Genomic DNA, 16,632 nt, shown 5'->3' on the forward strand with positions numbered 1-16,632 from the left:
AAGCAAACTCACATAGAAGGGAGGCAAAGGAAAGGCAGCAGCATGGTGCATGGCTGTGTTTGTGCTTCTCAGCATTCAGAGGGAGCAGCCCATCCTGAATGAGCAAAGCAAACATTCCTACCCAGGTTATTTCATGACCCCAAGGATCACAGCCGCAATCACAGGGGCAACTACTTTCCAATGGAACATCCCTGCTGCAGCCTTTCCTAGGGATACTGCAGCCAACCTTAAGCTCTACAAATCTGGAGCAGAACAGAAGTTCAGCAGTAGATTTGCAGAGCCATGCCATGCTCATCTCCTCCTGCTGCTCCAGCTGTAGGGCTGCTGCAGAACACGGCCTTTATCACTTTGATAAGAGAACTTAATCTCTGATGTTGGCTGCCGATTTTGCTTTGCTCCAAGATGCCACTTTGGATTAGGAGAGGGGAGACTGCTAGCTAGTGAGAAAGAACACAGAGACAGGTTTGTCATGCTTGTACTGTTCCGGAGCAGTACACAGGATTTATCTCCAGGGAAAATTTTATCAACATGTTCCAGTTTTTTTCTTCCTTAGAAAAAAACAGCATCATTCAGAAAGACACATTACAAACAGCCTTTTAATTGCTGACAACCAGATTTGGACACCCTTCTCCTTGCTTCAAAGTACCTGGGCAGCTTTCTTCATTTTCCATACAGGCTGAGGCTCAGAAGCGGCTGCTCTGAAGTGTCTTGTGCTGAGCCCTGCACACGTTTGGTCAAACTCTGAGATCTTGATGTCTCAGGATATGGATGGTGCCTCGTGATCCCCGGGGCTTGCAAAGCATGCACACAAAAGGGCATTCTGCTTCCTGACATCGGCTGATCCCTGCTCTGCAGAGGATGCTCACCCCAGGACTGACAAGCTTCACGTGAACCTGACATTTATACTTGTCTTGACATTTTGCTCCACGGAGCGAGAACAATGAGTCAATAGGAAGATGCCTGAGTGTCTCACACTCTCCGGGAAGTGTCTGTGCTTTGTGCTGAGGGTTTGCAATGCAGAGAGCGTAGTGCACTCCCTGAGAATAGTCCTGGCGCTGTGAAAGGACAAAAGGATGGACAAATCCTGCCCCTGCAGGGAGCTGGCAGCAATACAGAGTCGTGCAATGACACCCAGGGGTTGGACCTGAGCACTGATTTTCTTGTTAGACAGCGCTGCAGGTAGTAACAAGATGTGTCCAGAAAGCTGCAATGAGAATCACCTGGGACGGCTGTGATGACGATATGTTTTCTCCTGAGCTGGCACATGCTGTGGCTGAGAGCCCCATAACCACTTGTGACAGTGATGCTGTCCCTTCTGTGCCTTGCAGGGTTTCCTCTTTCTTCATTTTTCTTCAGTGAATTTTAGTTCTGCATGGGAGGACTCAGTGTGTAAATGGAAGAGGAAAAACCCATCCCATGCCTAGAGAGGGCAGCTCTCCCTGATACGGAAGGTTGAGCCTGGAAGCAAACTAAGCAGTGTCACGTTTGTTTTCCGGTGCAGAAACAAGGATGATGTGCTGGTTGGGTTCATGCTTGCAGCCCACTGTAACACACAGTGAACAGGCATCCTCTTATGCACCCTGCAAAAACTTCTTCATCCTCCTGTACCTCACTTCACCTCTATACAAACAGCTCTGCCCAACAGCACAGAGGCAACAGGAGGATAAACGAGAACAAAAAAATAAAGTCTTATGCTGCACTCATTCATCACAGAAATAGGAGGTGACAGAAAGATTCATATTCATACTTTTGGTACATGCAAAGCATGGATGTAGCAGTCCTGTTAGATTTTGCCCATTGGAGTAAACTTTCCTTCAGTTGCTTGTTAATGCTTGCCTGCCTTACTCCAGAGTGGCCCAAACAGCAGCCCCATCCTGCTCAGTGGAATTAGCATGATGGTACAGAGCTCTTCAACAGCATGGAGCTTGGCAGACTTGGGCCATTAGCATTTCCCCAAGAGGTGAAAATGTCTGGGGAATACAGGTGTGGGCACTGCAGCTGTAGAATGCTGTTACTGATGTGCTGTCTGCAAAGGGCATCAGAAGGTTGCCCTTCTCCCACTGTGGTGACATTGACTGTGATGACATTGGCTGCAGCCAATTTTCATGGTCTGTCTGTTCCAACTTCATTTCCACTTGAACTATGTAACAGGATAATCCCCTCCACATCCTGCCAAGGGGGGGTCTTTACCAACGGTGTGAAGTGTTTATAGCAAAGAGGACCATTTAAGTTCCTGGGAGAGACAGCATATTGCATTGGAAAAATTAGAGTAGATTTTGGCATGTACTCTTTGTAGCCAGGTGTTCTTAGTGCCACTCTAGCCTACAAAATACACTGTGGGTGCCATTAAAATGCTATCGTTTACCTTTTCCCAGCTGTTCTTGTGCTTTAGAAGGAATTCCCTGGGCTCCTCACTGAATGGGGAGGATTTCTGTGAGGCTGCAGTAACACGCTCGTTGCTGGATGGTGAGCTCCAACATTTGGCTTGTGGCTAAAAAAACCCACATCCTTAAAGGCTGCAGTTGATTTCAGTGGAGTGGAGTTAAAATGTCATGCACTATAATCTATGTCTCATTTTCCCTAATTACTGAACACAACTAACTCATCTCTAAAGATCAGCACCTGCTCCATCTATCTCCGTTAGTGTTTATGGCAGCATTTTTCACCAACATCCTCTAAGTGTAGCTCCATACTGTTAGTTTTTCCATTTTTATGAGTCAGGATAGCACAAGGTCAGGCTTACCCACTCATTAGTGTCCTCTAATTTTGAGTTTGCAGAGCCCTGATTACCTGCCTTGTCTCAAATTAGGATCACACACCTCGCTTCTCTGCTCTGATGCTAGAACTTCAGAGTGATAGAATCACTTGAGTTTGGAAGGGACTCTTAGAGGTCATCTTGTCCAACTCCCCAGCAATGAACAGGGACACCTTCAGCTGCATGTTTAAGAATGGACCTGCTGCTGAGCTAGTGAGCCGTGCTGCCACCAGCTCTTCATCTCAGGCAGTTTCATCACAGTGTTTTTTATTAAATTAGTCAATCTTTTGCTTCACCCTCCAGGATTGCTTGTGTTATTTGTTTGTTTTCCCAGAATGAAATTAAAAAGCATTTAGTAGTAAATTACCCACTGGCGGCAGCAGATCCTTGTAAAACTGAGGCATAGATACCTGGGAAACCCTTCTGAGTCTCTTGCCAGGTGGAGGTTAAGAAACTGGAATTTTCTGGGATTTTTCCCATCCTCTTTGCACCTACACAGTGGTGCGGATGGCCAGGAGTTGTGAAGGGAGTGAAGATTGATCTGAAGGACATCACTGATGCTGCACAACTGATGTTGTGATAAGCATAAGGAGATAGACCAGAATAAAATGATGCTTTGCCCCTCCAGTCTTTGAGCAGGGGACGTTCCTGTGCGCACTGTGGAGATGCTCTGACTTGCCCAGAACAGCCTTGATGTGAACCCCAATGAAGGGCAGGATTTTGGAGATGGAAGTGAGGTTCAGGAGATCTTGCTCAGCTCCTCTGATGCTTTTGCCCTTGTCTTCCAAGTGCCCGCATTATCTCTGGCATGTATCATGTATATTAATGAATTTATTCTCTATCCTGTGAGTTACAGAAATAGAATTAACAATATTTTGCAGACAGATTATATTATTTGCTTGACATCCAGCAGGGAACTGAACTTTGATCTTCTGCCTTCTGGCCCCATGCCTGAGCTATAAAACCTGCCTGTCTCCTCACTCATTATTTTCTGCACTCCATAGCAAGTGGAATCTGTGATGATAAACACAGTGCCAGTGCCTAACCAAGGAAGGCTCCTTTTCCAAAGAGGTTACAATCTCAGTTTGTACCAACAGCAAGCAGATGGCTGCAGCAGGCAGATGGGTAGCACAGGGCTTGCTGTTGTGCCTGTGATGTTTTATTCAGTCCACGTCAGTTATCATCTGATCTGAGCCTTATCCTGATTCTCAGGCTCTGTCACATGCACTTTGTATTGATTTGCACCACAAGCGAAAGCTTCCAGCTTACAGGAATCTGCCTCAATTGGCAAAGATGCATAGGGAAATTGGGTTGAACCAAGGACAGAGAGAAAAAACCCAGTCCTTGTCTATTCATGGGCGTCAGGGTTTAGAAAAGTTTGCAGCATCTCCACTGTGCTCCAGGGTCCATCCTTCTTGGGTGCTTCACCAAATTGTGTCCTCAAGAATGGAAGGCAAAGCACGTAATGCTCTCCTGTGCTCCCCATAGCACCCAGCAGTACACTGTGCAAAGTGCTTTCTCCCTCGCAGGTACATACCATGTTCTTACCTCCGCCAGACAGGTAGAAAAAACACAGCATGTTAAAAAAGGTAAAGGCTGTATTTTTTCTGCCCCCTCCCCACTTCCAATCCCATGCAGTAATGAAGGTTGACTCTATATTTAACTTTGCAAAAGCCTTGAATCAGAATTAATTCCTGCGAGCTGCATTTATTAAGAGAACACTATTTCAGATGGGGAAACAAGGCTTGCAATTATTTAATTAGAAACCCAGAGCCAGACAGCAGAACAGGATGTGCCCGCAGCTAATAACTGCAGGTTCCCCCCGCCTGCATCATGTCCCTCCCATAATGTGCCTCCAGACAGACACGCTGCAGGGCTGAACCAACTGACACACAGCTACAAGTGCATCACAGTGGGTTTCATCTCCCCACGAGCTGCACTCACGTTCCAGGCTCCTGAATCTGTGGCCACGTATTGCATTTTACATGACTTCACCATCTCTGGGGGAGAAATGAGGACACAAAATGGGACTGGCGATTGCAGCTCAAATCACGCCGGTTTTAATTGACCAAACCAGAAGATTCTTGGATCCTAATCCTCTGTTTTGATATTTTTAGTGATCTGAGTGGGGAAGACCCTGTGGACTCAGACTGGCTGACTCCAGAGCTGGTGAAGAAGCTTTTAACAGGCAAATTTCCTAGCCCAGCTGCAACAATCTGTGCAGAAGTGGCACTGCTGAGTAGATGGGGCTCCTCTGTTGTGGGAACAGCTTGTGTGCCTGAAGGTCAGGGCAAGATCACTGCTCACCTGAGGAAAATCAAGCTGGCTCCTGCATGGTGAGGTGCAGACTGGGGACAGCTTTCCCTGTTACAAGTGAGCGGCAGAGTGGGCAGAGCCCTGGCTTCCCTCCCATGCTCCTGTCCATCAGCGAAGGACAGTGAAGGTGACCTTCTTGCAGCCACCAGCAAGCCCTGGTCCTCGTCAGTGGGCCTGCTAGTCCTCCTCAATGGTCCCATTTCTCCTCAGGGGACCTATTGGTCCTCTTTGATGGATCTATTGGTCCTCTTCAGTGGGCCTGTTGGTCCTCCTGAGGGAAATTTCCTTCCCTCTCCTTTTGCAGCTATTCCCCAACAGCACAAGGCCACGCAGAGAAGAAACAATATTGTGACAGGATCACACTTGGTAAGGATTCATTGCCAAGGCAAAAAGGGCCAACTTTCAGCCACCAAAGACAGATCTAATATTTCTGTTAGTCCAGCAACATGGGGAAACATTGCTATGAAACTTTCAGTTTTCCTCCTGTGACTCACACCAGATGTAAGTGATGCTGTCTGTGAGATGTCTGATTCCGATCAGCTCTTGCCAGCCCACCAAGAAATACCCAGCCTTGTGCAGCCATTCGCTCTCATTTCCAAAAAGAAATGTGATTTACTACTCTGCCCAAATTTTCAGTGTTGTTCTTGTCACTGAAAATTTGTCATTGTCTTCTTTAGCATCATTATTTATCATCATTTCAGTTCTCACCAAATCTGAGAAAGAGAGCATCATGGTGAGTTACCAGGCAATCGCACAAAGTAGGAGGGATGAATTTGGCAGCAAGAAGGGGAAATAATCAAAATAATCACCTGGAGTCACTAGCACAGCTCTTGAGAGAGTGGGCACCAATTGCCATCCCTGAAGCTTGTTTCTCAGTGCTTTAAGGCAATTCCATCAGACTGCTGAGGTTTGTCTCATTAGGTGGAAATCAAAGGCTGTTTATGGACGAAGGAGACCTCAGCTTGGACCTTGGGAAGTGCTCCTCCCTCTCACAGGGCAGAGGTGCAATGTGATGAAGATTTATTCTGCACTGCACTGACTTTACAGCATCCTCAGCAAAACGCTGAGACAATCACTCCACAGCAGCCCCTGGAGACAGGACCAGAGCAGCCACGTGCCATTCCCACCTACCCTTCACTGCTGAGATATTAAAAATGGATGCACACATCTGGGAGATTGGGTTGCCTTCAAAATGCACAGCCCTGCAGCTTTCCCAGCCCATACAGCTCTGCAGGGCATTAAGCTGTTCCCCGTCCCATCAGTGCTTCTGTGCAAAGTGCAGCACTCTGTTAATAAAGCACAATAAACTCTCTTCCAAAGCAGGGTAATAATCACTTGGTAAGGCTCTCGTAACATTTTCCCCAAATTCTCTGATCTAATATTATCTGTATCAGTGTATTTCCTCCTTTGCCACACTGACGTCGTTGTTTCTTTCTCAGTAATTGCAGGAAACGGCCGCCAGTGGGACGGGGGGAGCAGGGATGCAGTGACTGCCTGCTGCAGGCGAGGAGAGTGAGAAGTGATGGAGAAACGGGAGAAATCAGAACTGGGTTTTTCTTTTAATATATGTTTTTTCCAATAAAATTTACCAAAAAATAATAAGAAACCACATTCGGGATGATCTTCACCACCTGTTGTATTAATAGCTGGCAGATGTTAGCAGCATGAAACATCCCAAACAATACTGACTTAAATCTTTCCTAATTTTTAATGTAAAACTTCCCTTTGAAAGCTCACGATGAGCAAAGATCAGAAAACCTGTTGGGCAATGCTCTACGAGTGGGATGTGTTCCTGGAAGAATTCTTGAAGGCTCTAAATTACCTTTTAATTACGTTTTATTGCACGCTGGGAAGACAGACAGACACCTTCCATACCAGCACCACCAGGGGACACTGCTGAGAGGGAGCAGCACGCTGTAGGCTGAAGCACGATCTCCAGCTATGACGATGATGATGATGATGATGAAGTGCTCCATAGGTACAGAGCATGGAGCCAAGAAATACATTCTTTTTTGTGTTTTTGTTTTTGTTTTCTTCTTCTCTTTTTCCTCCCTGCAGCTTTAAAGACAGTGCTTGTGCCATCACCTGGAGGGCTGGCAGGAAGGGTTATACAAATCTGGGCATGTGTGCTTTGAAAAGTCCGAAACATTCAGCGCCACGTACCTGCTCATTGGCACCGGGGACCCAGGGTTGAACTGAATGGTACTGAGGACACATTCCCACTTCCATTTCAGAGTAGCTTTCCTTTGGCAAAGCGTTCTTCCCTAAGAGCTTCTCAGACCATTTTTCCCACGCTGTGTAGCACTCTGTTACCCTCCCGGCACCACTGTAGTGCAGGTGATGCTCATTTTCTGTGTCCCCATTAATAACTCTTCTTCATGGATTGAAGAAGAGGATTCTGGAGCAGATGAGGCTCAGGGGAGATGTTATGGGTTTCCACAACTCCCTGAAAGGGGGCTGTGGTGAGGTGGGAGTCAATCTCTTCTCCCAGGTAACAGAAACAGAGTGAGAGGAAATGGCCTCACATCAGGGGAGGTTCAGGTTGGATGTTGGGAAATGTTTCTTCTCCAAAAGAGCAGTCAGACACTGGCACTGCTGCCCAGGGAGGTGGTGGGTTCACTGTCCCTGGAGGTGTTCAAGGACTGTGCAGATGTGACACTGAAGGATGTGGTCAGCGGGCATGGTGGGATGAGCTGTGTTCAGACTTGGGTATCAGAGAGGTCTTTTTCAACCTGAATGATTCTATGATGCTGTGACTCTATGACTCCAGGTGATTTCTGGTTTCATGTCACAGTGGACGACAGCAAATCTCTCCCAGCCCTGCAGCATGACCTCTGTGCTCATCCCAGCCAAGCTGTCACTACCTCTGGCACAAGCAGGCACCGAACTGCTTACCCATGAAGGAAATAGGTCTGGCCCTGTGGAAGCAGCTGGGCTCTGCAATGTCTTTTTTAGATATGCCACTAGAGGGGAACCAAGATCTATAATATTCCCGAGGTTTGCAGAGAGTGCTGGAAATCCTCCTGCAATCCACGAGCTGCAGTGCCCGCTTGGAGCCGCCTGTATCGGACACCAATGGAGTGCTGTTCCTCCTTGCTGCTGAATTCCATGAGACAGCAAGAAAATATCAAATGCATTGACTGCGTTTATCCCAGCCAGTGGTGAGCAAAAGCAGTGGCTCCTGAGGCTCTATGAATTCTATTAAGCACTGACATACGTACATGAAAAATGAAGAATGTAGCCCTCAGCAATGCTTTTTTCTGATAGCACTATCCCTAATTCAGATATCTGTGATACATACAGGATGTTCATGTCTAAAACTAAATGAATTAGTTCTAAGCCATCCACACTTTACATTGAGGGCTCCGTAAATGGAGCATGTGATCATTTCTTTGCAGCTTGTCTAAAAATGATGAAGGCTGATACTGTGATTGCTATGTCATTCATTACGGAGGCATCATTCATTTGCAATAATCTGGAGGCGTTAAAGCTGAGCATCTCTAATTATGATGCTTTTAGAGGAAGTATACATAAAAGAAAAGTAGGGGGTAGCTTGTAATTCTCATCATAAAATTAGCTCCTAAATGAAAACAGGAGGGTCAGAAAATTCGTAAGGGTTTTAATTAGTTTAGGGAAGAACTTTAAATTATTTGCAAAATGATGTTGGGCAGCTTTGATGCTCTGAGAGGGTTTGTAAAATGCAGAATCACAACAGAACTTCAGTTTTGACAATGATTTCTGTGATGGAAACCCTTTGGAGATGAGGAGGGGATGGAGCAGCCTCAGTTGTTTGAACCCATTCAAAGGGAAGGTGTGAAGGTGAGACGCACACATGTAAAACCTCTCTGCAGCACGATCTCCGCGCTGGGTACAGGACTGGTCTCAAAGGAAACGTGGATTTCCCTCTCACTTTGGCTTGCTGCAAAATGTAATGGTGAGTTCAGGAGGGAGACGGCTGGGTATCCTTGCTGGGATTAGCACAAAAGGGAAGTATGGATGCTTGTCTGGACATAAAAGTTATGCAAAAGTTTGGAGGGATATTCACTTATGGACCAGCTGACTGCTTTAGCAAAAGGCAAAGTGCTTTCCTGCTTGGTGTCATGGGAAACCTGTTTCCAGTTGCACAGAAGAAGGACTGGAAGCCAACAGAAAGTCCTGAAAGTAGGAATAGGCACAACCTCCTTCTGGGCTGGCTTTGTGTCTGGCATGCAAAAGGGATTGAATTTATGTCTAGCTAGTGCATGATAAAGCAACAGTGTGCCACATTGGATCACAAGCTCTACAAATGGCTCTAGTGTGGGCACTTCACCCCTGGATCTGAACCTGTGCCTCAAATCCTTAATTCTTTGCAATAAAGCAGGCAGGGAAGTTCCCAAATTAGGAATGGTCCATCCCAGCACAGCATCTGGCTCTGAATCCTACACAGCCACACACCAAAGGTCTTCTCCATTTATGTGGATCCATACAAAGGATCTATCTCTTCTTCAAAACCAGAGAGCTTTGTTCTCCTCCCAAAGCACTTAAGTGGCTTTATCTAAACCTCCAGAGCTGGAATGTATCCACCAGTAAACGCAGCGAGGTTTCCATCTGTGCTACAAACACCTCTTAAAATTCTCTCAAAAATACAGCCCAGTGGCCACAGTGAGTTTTTTGGAGGCTGAATTCCTCCCCAGCATTTCTATCACAGCTGCCAAAAAGCGATAAGCAAAATGACCCACCAAAGTGATGCCTTCCTGCTCTGATGTCACCCCGGTGGGTGAGGACAGGGCACATCTCATCCCCTCCACACTGACACCGAGAGTGATTCAACACAGAGTTATGTTTCCCCGGAGGGCTGAACAACAGTTGGACACTGAATCTCAATAGAAATCAGCCGAGAGCTAATGTTTATCTTTTATCAGAGTAATGGGAAAAGTTCGAGCAAGCGGCGAAATTCAGGGCGAAGTCAAACTCCCGAACTTTCTCTTAAATTAGGCCCAGCGGGGGCGTAAAAGCATCCTTGGGGACCGCAGAGCTCTGCAGGAAATTATGCCAGCTCCACCAACTCGCGTTCATTATCAGTGTCGCTCACTCATGTCACCTCCACAATTATTTTAGGACCTGTCACCAGGAATGTTCTCCCACCAGCAAATGCTTCCAGCTAGCGCTAATGGAGAGGCTGAAGTATGAAGCAGAAGTTACCTCTGCACCTACTCCTTCACACCCACTGCCTTTTTGCACCCCTCTGCACAGAAAGCTTCCAGTCTGGATTTTGAGGGGAATTAATGCCAGGCTCCCGTGGAGATGCTAATGATGTAGGGAGAGGTGAGAGGGGGAAGGAGCAAGAGCTGTGCTGTTACAGGGCTGTCCTATGGATGCTGATGGCTGATTAGGTCTCACTGTTCTCCCCTTGTGCTGCTCCATGCAGCTGCAAGCTGCTCCCATTGCCTGCTGGCTGGGGCAGCTCCTGCTCCCCTTCCTCTCCAGCCACCATCCGCACTTGCTGCACCACCATGGGCACCATCCCTGCATGGTGGTGATTTGCATCACGTGTATTCTTGGCTACTTGCACCCCACAATACTGCGGCTGCGTCAGGTTCTGGCTGCAGCTTCAATCCCTCTGCCAACACAGCACAGCAGCCACTGGTGGAGGCACAGAGATGAGCCATGTACTGGAAGGGAGCAGCTCTGATTAAGTGGATTATGCTGGAAATAAGCACCAGACAAAGCACAGAAATGTTGACATGAGCTATAGCAATGAGAAACGGCAGTGATTAATAAGCTGCAGTACTGTAACTAATCAGTGTTTGCAAGCTCTTTGGACCTGGAAAGCATCTGCTGAGAACTGTTTGCTGTGAACATTTCCTGCACAATGCTGACAAATCATATCAAAATCTTCACAGAAATGGCAGAAGAAACATTTTAATGATGGATTCTCCATGTGAGCACACCACATCACCCACTCCCCATATCTTTGATCCCTATGCACCAGGGCTGGGGCTCCTTTCAAGCCTCCACCCCACTCCACTCCACCCAAAATGAGATGATGGGTGCACACAGGGCAGCTGCCATGCACCTCAGCCCATGGGTGCCTCTCACACACCATATGCAGCTAGGACTGCTGTTATGTCTTCTCCACCTCCACCATCTCCTCCTACCACCTTTTCCAGCCAGAGGATGACTTAAGGGCATTGAGGTGCTGGCAGAGCTGTCCAGAGGGTTTGGGGATGCTCCATCTCTGCACTCCAGTCCAGGCTGGATGGGTCCTGAGGATCCTGATCTGGAGGGTGGCAGTTCTGCCCATGGCAGGGGGTTGGGACTCGGTGCTCTTTGAGGTCTCCTCCAACCTAAGCCATTCTATGATTCTATGTTTCAATGATTTCCTTGGGTCAGCATGAGCACTGCATCAATCTGATTCCCAACAGAGCCTGCTATCAATTCTTTTTTTGACATCAAGTTAGCTGAAGCTGAGTTTTCTACAGAAAAACATATAGTTGCTGTATGAGCCAGCGAACAAAAAGCTGCTTCCTTACAAAATAAAACCCTCCATTCTTTTGTAAATATCCTGGGGAAAGGGTGCACAGAGTGAAAGCTCTGGCCCCGTCCTGCCCCAGCCAGAGCAGACACTGCTCCCCAGACACCCCGTCCCGAGACAACAGGTGAAAAGCAAGTTCATGGAGGATTTCTTCTTCCTCCAGTTTCTCTTTTCTTCCCCCCCCCCCCCCCCCTCTTGCCTGCGTGCCTTTTATGGTGTAACATATGTCAGGGTTCATGTAACAAAAAGAATTTCCAGTGTCAGGCAAATAATTTTTCCATCTGTGTTTTTCTCCCCCCATTTTTTATTCTTTAACGGAAGTGGCATCTGCGAGGTGCTGGCTGTAACCGATCCGGCCCGGAGTTGTGTCGTTCATTACCAGCAGCCCGCTGTCGGTATGCCATTTTTGGCCGCTCCAGCTGTTGTTATGGAGAGGGTATGCATCAGTTCAGCTGACAGCTGCAGGCTCACAGAGAAAATGAAAGTTGTTTTTTCCTGTTCAGCAGTTGTCTCATCCTTCCCAGCGCACCCTGATGGGGTTTTCTAGTAATGGGCTGAGGTTAGGAATCATGAAGAACATGCACAAGTGTTGTTTGGACATGGGTCAGGGCTTTCTTTTCCTCTTGCCTATCTGCAGAACAGTGCACCCTTAGTGGTAGTTCTTTATGAAACTGATTTGTCAGCCTGGGAGATATTTGGGCACCCAGCAGGTACAAGCTGTGCTGGGCTGTCAGAATTCATGTCAGACATGAGAAAAGAAGACTGAGAGGGGACTTGATCCAGGTATATAAATATCTAAGGTGTGGGGAGCAGAATGGTGAGGCCAGACTGTTTTCAGTGGTGAGTGGAGACAGGACAAGGGGAAACGGCTGGAAACTGCAGCATAGGAAGTTCCGCACAAACATGCGCAAGAACTTCTTTACAGTGAGGTGACGGAGCACTGGAACAGGCTGCCCAGGGAGGTGGTGGAGTCTCCTTCTCTGGAGATGTTCAAGACCTGCCTGGATGCCTACCTGTGCGACCTGCTGTAGGGAACCTGCTTTGGCAGGGGGGTTGGACTCGATGATCCCTGGAGGTCCCTTCCAACCCCTACAATTCTGTGATTCTGTGATTCAGACACTGAAGGAGTGTGATGAGAAGTGGAAGAGAATGCAGGGAAAGAAGGTCCTCCATCACACCCAGTATTAGCCATGCTGACTCTGAGCAGTGAGAATTAAGGAATTGTAAGGAAATAGGAATTTCCCTAGTGAAATAGCACCTTTGTGCTTGCAGTGCCCTACTCCAGGTATGCAGAGCAGGGCAGGGCTTTCAGGTGGACAAACCTGAGGAGCACAAAGCATTCTGGCACAGACACAGGCTCATCCCTTGGCCACATGGAGCAACATGTGTGTGTTATTAACAATGTATTAATGACAAAAATGTAGGTATGTACTGAAACCCTTCCTGAACAAAGTAAAGATAACAGCAGCCATGGTCTGACAGTCCTTCTGCTTGCCCTGTTGTGACGTAACCAGAGCTCATCAGCTGGCTCAGATGCTGTCACCATTACTGGACCAGCATGAGACACCAGGATCCCAGTGCAGAGCCCTGTCCAGGAGCAGGCTGGCAGTGCTCTGTGTCCCCAAGTCCCCATCTCACCACTATCTCAGCTCTGGGTGCAGTTGCTTGTGGTGCCACGTGGTTACAAAACCCCAAGTCTTTGCAGTGGGACTTCAGTTCCGAAGGAGGGGCTGACTCCTCGCTAAATGCCTTGTGGAGGTGGAAGTGCTCTTTCCATCGCTTCCCTGCCCACGCTCCTCCTGTGAGATCCCACACACGTGGCAATCAAAGCTCAGAAAGCAGCCTGACTCTCCAAGTGTTCCGCAGTGCTTTCTCGCCCGCCCAAAGGATGCTGCTGGGGGGACACAGCAGGGGCACAGAGCTGGGGGACGTGAAGCTCTGCGAGCACTCCTCTGCATCACTCCCAGCAGCACTGAGGGGCTCCGGGTTCACTCCTACAGTGGGCATGGCAGATTGATGCTGCGTGCTGAGTCTGAACGTGTAACAAGGATGCAAGAGGAATCTTTCCCCCCAGCAGTTTAAAAATGAAGAATATCTGTTTGCCTTTCCAATAAAAGTATCACAGGAAGGATAACTTCCTACTTGAGAAAATACAGGCTGTATCACAGTGAAAAAATTGAGGGAAATATTGCTCATCTATTCTTCCTTAACCGCCACAATATTTCCAAGCATCCTTCTTTTATTAAATACCACCTGAGACCTTTTTTTAATGCTACGTGAAAGAAGGGTACTTTATTAGGTAAATATAATGAAATAACCATGTGTTGTTTCTCACTTCATGGCAAATGTTTCTACTTCCTGATGGTATTGATTCCAGAGATTGAAAAATGTTGCTTTATCCCAGCACCACTCACCTCCACACAATCTGGTAAGTGCAGCCCAGGAGCTGCGTCAGATCTCCTTTTCCATCAAGTCCTTCTGATTTATTAAGTATAACACTTGTGGAGTCAAAAGATGCTGCTTGAACTCAAAGGTTCTGTTCAATGCAATGTATTTTTGCTTGGCATTTATTTTTCAGTGCCCTACTACTTGTGCACCCATGAAAAGAGAATTTTTTTCAGCTGAAATTGTTGGGAAAGGAAAATGGCAAAGTACACTTGGTAGAAATTTTATCCAAAAGTTTGCCAGGTGCTGGTGGTAACCATGCACCACCCAATAAAGGACTGAATCTACTTTGAAGAAGACAAAAATTGTGAAGATCTGAAGTGCATGGGGCTTGCAAAGAGCACTTCTTGTAGACTGGAGGATGAGATTTCCTCTATAGGGGCTGTTTGAATTCATTAGCTGAAATCACAACAACCATGCCACTTTAAATGCATGATATTACTTAGGGGACAGGCTCTGACAAGAATGGCTTCTCCAAAGCTCTGTACACTCACACTCTCCAAAGTGACTGGGAAAAGCAGGGAGTGCCTGATACCTTCAGCCCTCCAAAACTCTGCATACAACCCAGAGGAGCTTGGGGTTAGGAGATCTCTGGTGCACACAGCAGAGAAGTGATGAGCAAAGGGAAGAATGTGTCCTTTGCTGTTTGACCTCTGGTGCACAGTGATGCTTTGCAGAGCCAGAGCAGGTGCAGGCAGCTTTCAAGCTATAGCAAGAGCCAATCCCAACCCTGTGCTCTGACAGTATATCTGCTTTGGTGTTGGATGGGGAGACCCGAATCTGATTCCACATGAAGTCAATGATGACTTAGGATATGAAAAGAGGTGGAAAAACAGCTGTTACTCTTCTCCATCACTGACAGCACAGCCCTGGATTGCCTGGCTGGCTTGTGTCCTGGAGGTGACACCAAGGTACAGATGAGGGTGTCTACTCGAGGCAAAAAGGGAACAACCAGGCCTGAAGAACTTGCCATCCCCCTCCCTTCTGCCGGTTCCCCTCTGCCCAGTAGTAGCAGTCTCATCTGTGCAGCCTGCTTCTCCTGGCTGTCTATAGCACTTCTACATCTTTTTCCTGACTTTCAAGATATGAACTTGAACAAGAAGAGCTGAGCCTGCTTGGGAAATGTCGGGGAACCCCAGGGTTACTGCACAAGGATACATCACAGCTCCCTTACTTTTGGTTTTCCCTTAGCCCTTGGTTTTGCTGCCCAGCACAAGGAGATCATCCCTCTCTGGTCCCCGTCGCAGCCAGGCTGGCTCTACACTCGCACTGATGCCCCTCAGCCTTTCTCAGCAATTACTTTTCATGTGTGCAACCCAACACACTCCAGCCCATACCCTGTGCTGTGTGACATAATCCTGGATCAGTTACTGCTTATTTCCTTCTTTTTGTTCCTTCTAGCCTCAATCAGACGAATGCACATTTTTCACCTCCTACATCAAACGTGCCGTGCATCGCTTCCTCCAGCCACAGACACCGATGGGAAAACTCAGCACCATGAGCCCACTGCAGCATGATGATGTTTCTGCTGTGATTCTAAGCAGTTTTAAGCTGTTGATTTATTTAAGGTTCTACATCTTCCCAGCATCACCAAGCATCTGATGATTTTATTTTGGTTACTCCTGGCCAGCCTGCTTTTCCACTCACCCAAGCCTACTTCGGTTATGGGGAAAAAAAAAAGTGGAATGGTGGATGTTTATTTTATCTCTTTTCCCCAGAGAAGGAGTTTAATAATTTAGCAGCACATATGAAACTGCTCCGTTAGGAGTAATTTGTTTTAGGGGGAAAAAAAATAAGATGGCTTTTTTTTCCCCTCTCCCAGATCCCCATGCATAAAGGTATGGTTTGCTTTGGATCATGTTCACTCTCTGAAGACTTGGTTTTGCTATTAAAATCTTTATTTCACTACAGATTATTCTACCATTCCTTTGTCTCTCTGCTATTAGTCTGCTTTTGGTATGCAGCTGTCACCATGGCTTTTAGTAACCTGCTTTCTATTGGTTCCCAGCAGTGGTTTATATCCCCTCAGAAGACGCCAATAAAGGATTTCAGGTGCTTTCTAACCTGCCAAGTGCAGCTCATCAAGAAACGTATGGAAAGGAAGGGCAGGAAGCAACATATTTGTCACAACTGCTATTTACCAGCCCTGGATTTGGAGGTTATTTGGTCTCTTCAAGAACGCTTTTCCCTAGTGAAATAGCACCTTTGTGCTTGCAGTGCCCAGTGCAGGGATGGACAAATGCACTCTCACTGAGTGAGACTACCTGTGCATCCCTGAGCACTGCGGTCCCTTTTACGGCGATGGCAGGAGTGGGGCTCAATAAACCGCATTTCTCAACGGAGGAATTTCAAAGGCCATTATATGTATTTCCCAGAAATTTCAGAGGTTTAATAGCCTCTGAAATCACCCAGATCTTCCAAAGGTCTATTCTCAGCAGACCTGTAAGCACTCGGTATCTTGCCAGTCTTGGCGTCTCTCTCCAACAGGGCTGAAGTTGGCTGAGTTACTGCGGGAGAGGCAGACAGACAGGCGCATTCACAGTGGCCTCACAATCCACCTTTCACCAACTGGGTAAAAAACCAAACAGCTGAAAACCCTGAG

This window comes from Lagopus leucura, unplaced genomic scaffold (assembly GCF_019238085.1).
Source record: "Lagopus leucura isolate 7727_CA_CO unplaced genomic scaffold, USGS_WTPT01 Super-Scaffold_760, whole genome shotgun sequence".
In the NCBI taxonomy this organism is placed as follows: Eukaryota; Metazoa; Chordata; class Aves; order Galliformes; family Phasianidae; genus Lagopus; species Lagopus leucura.